The sequence below is a fragment of the Dipodomys ordii genome, unplaced genomic scaffold (genome assembly GCF_000151885.1).
Source record: "Dipodomys ordii isolate 6190 unplaced genomic scaffold, Dord_2.0 Scaffold14, whole genome shotgun sequence".
Lineage (NCBI taxonomy): Eukaryota > Metazoa > Chordata > Mammalia > Rodentia > Heteromyidae > Dipodomys > Dipodomys ordii.
In genome coordinates, this window is record NW_012267230.1 from 9736193 (window position 1) to 9739657 (window position 3465).

Below are 3465 nucleotides of genomic sequence, written 5' to 3' on the forward strand. Positions count from 1 at the left end.
ACCTGCCTAGCGAGTGTGAGACCTCAAGTTCAGTCCGCAGTACTGTCAGAGAAGAAAACAAAGGTTATATGTTGCCTGCTTTTAGAGGACTGCATGCAAATTACATCCTCCAGAAGAAGAAGAGAACTCTGTTAGCAATTCATACCTAGTCGTAATCTCTGATTCTCCTAATGAGGAAGTGCTTGTTCCATCACGGGGAGAAGCGGGAGGAGGAAGTCAGGTTGGCCTGACAGCCTGGTCGTGATCTAAATGCTAAGCACAGCCAGCGGAGAGAAAGGAGACACAGATCACGGGGACCACACTCACTGCCAAACCAGAGGACCCTAAGGTTGCAGGCAAGTTGGAAAAGAGTGTAATTATAAAGCTGTCCAAAACGCTAGCCAGGGTCAGCGCCTTGGCCTGTCCCTCCCGGCCTGGCGGGGCCGTGGAGGGGATGGGGGTGGGGGAAGAGCACCGCCTGTGAGGGGCGGGGGGAGGCCATGCCTGTGAGCGCCTTTCCAAGACAGCCCATCCCACCCTGCAGCGACACACAGAAAGGTCAGCCAGCAACCCACTTTCAGCCACCCACCCATTAAGCAGATGGGGTCCTTCCTTTTCCGTCGGTAATGACCCCGTCTCCGGACAGGCCACCACCCAGTGTCTCATTGGAGCAAAGGAGAAGACCACTCACTGATCACCAGCCTGAAGTCAGTAGTTTGGGGCCAACACACGCAGCTGTGGGTAAATACGCCATGTTTGTCTCTAATCAGTACTCTGTGCTTATCAGGAAAGGAGCAGCTGGTACAAGATTTTATCAGATTTCCAGGGCACAAGCAGATATTCAGCTGGGCACTGAAGTCTACAGAAGGCTGGGGGAGGACTATGTCATTTTAGAATGTTAGGTGAAGCTTACGTTCAATCTTCTTTAAGAAGTCCTTTTTTGGACACTACTTTTTAGCACTTCTGTTGTACTTTCCTGTTTCTTGTAAGACCCCGGGGTCCCCTGGCTATCACTTATCCCCTTAGCAATCACTTGCTCTGCCCACCAGCACACGCACACTGCATGACTCTGTCTCCCTTGCCAAAGCCGATTGGTCCAGAAGTAGACACATGGCCCAAACTGGACCAATCAGATTGGGCATGACCAGGCTGGTCTTCTCATGGAGGCAGCATGTATCTGGGCCATTTTCTACACTCTGCTCTGAAAGCAGGCTGGTGAGGGGAAAGAGTAAGACAGATGCACCAGAAGAAGCCACCACCAAAGACAGGAAGACAGGGCTGGCTTGGGCACCGGAGCCTTATGAGTGCTGTTACACTTGCCGTGTTTCCCGGGAGGACCCCATAGACATCACACTGCCCTCATCCTTACGCCAAATCCTCCCCATCTAAAAAATGGCACCTTGAAGCCATCCAAGACAGCCCATGACTGATTTTTTCCTAGAGCTTAATTTCTCCATCGATAAAAACATGAGTAATAATAGTTACCTCATACGAGTACAATGAAAGTTAAATAAGATGATAAATCTAGGCACATGGGGAACACTTACTAAATGTTACATATTACCCCTTTTGTTATAAATTGTGAATATTTCAGGGCAGAGATGATTTCATTTGTTTTTGTAAGTCACAGTGCCTGACAAATGTTTATCATTGAAATAAGTAGCCGACACTCGTGAGTTCTGATGAGGGGTGATGTTGCCTAATACAACCCCTCAAGGTAATTCGTGATTATGAATTCTCATCTTACCTAGGAGAGAACGGGCTCAGAGAAGTTGAGCGAGTTCCTTGAGGTTGCACAGGAAGTGCCGCCCACTGTCTTGGGCCTCTGAGCTCATACTTGGCTTTAGACTGGCCCCCTATGACTTCCAAGACCGAGTCTCCTTTCTGGAACTGTAGGAGCGCTGAAGTTCTGCCAGCAGCTGGAGCCCATTTGCAAATGTGTACCAGACACCGGCTGTCCAGGGCTCTTCTGACATGCAAGCCCCTCTCGGCGGTGAGGACCGAGGACCGGTGAGGACTAGGTGGAGGCATCAAGACCCATCGGGGTCCCCTAGAAATGGCGGGGGGCAGTCACGGGGGTTCCCGCTCCAGCTGGGATTTCACACACCCTACGCACGTGTGGAAATGTCACAGTGACACCATGCTCATGAGAAGGCCGGCAGTGGCCTGCACAGTGTCCCCTAGCTGCCGGAGCGGCCGGGGCTGCACTGTCTCCTGCAGTGCTTAACTGACCACTTCCCGGTGGCGGTGCTCAACAGGCTCCTCCCCTGCCACGCGCTGAGAGACAGGCAGGGACAGCAGGGACAGGGCAGCATCCTGGGCTGACACTCAACCTGTCACCTGAACGCCAAGGGCAACTCCACGGAAACTCAGGTGTTGGATGGGGTAAAACTGTACCCAGAAGATCAAAAGCAAGCATATCAGAGGACCTTCGAGCTACTGGATGAAGTCAACAACCATCCCAAGGAAGCCATGCAAGATGGCACCCAAGGTTAGCGTCGGTGAGTCAGAAGTTTGGGCCCATGTGCCAGTGTTGGCCTAGTGTTCACAGGGCCTGCCGCATGGAGGCGCAGAGGCCGATGTCCTGAGACTCCCGTGCATTCACCACTGTCCCGCCAAAAATCACAACTCCGTGACACGTTAACTTTTTTTCCTTTTTCCATTACTGAGGCTTGAACGCATGCCCTCATGGCTCAGGGTACTCGCTAACTCAGCTGGCACTCTACCACTTGAGACATGCCTCCAGGCCGACATCTTGCTGAGGTGTTATTTTTTTGAGGGGGGGAGACGCAGAGAAGTCCAGCCTCAAACTGTGAGCCTCCAGGGCCCAGCCTCCTGAGTAGCTAGGATGACAGCTGTGAGCCACCAGCGCCCGGCTGAAATGATAACTTGAAGGCTGGGCAATCCTATACTCACAGCTCCGGAGGCAGAAGCAGGAGAGTCTTGGCTGTGAGTCCAGGTTGGGCTGTTGCCAGACCTTGTCACACACAAGCCGACGCAAACACCAGAACAAACCTGGAGGTGAGGGAAGGGCTCGTGGCCCTCGTGGAGGCTTCCCGGGTGCGCACGGTGTCCACTCGGGAAGGGAGGCCACGTCAGGATGTCCTCAGCGGCAGGGCGAGGGCGGAAGGCGCAGGATGGAGGGCCAGGGTGGAGGGCGGAGGGCAGAGGGCGGAAGGCGCAGGACAGAGGCCGAGGGCGGAGGGCAGAGGGCGGAAGGCGCAGGACAGAGGGCGGAAGGCGCAGGACAGAGGGCGGAAGGCGCAGGACAGAGGGCGGAAGGCGCAGGACAGAGGGCGGAAGGCGCAGGACGGAGGGCCAGGGTGGAGGGCCGAGGGCGGAGGCCGAGGGCGCGGGGCCGCGGGCCGCAGCAGGTGTCCGGCGTTGTGCCGTCCAGGGCTCACAGGTGGAGCCGGCTTCATCTGCCGCGGTTCCCGCCCTCGTCCTGGGCTGCCGGGAAATGAGCGGGGCCGGGCCGGGGTGCGG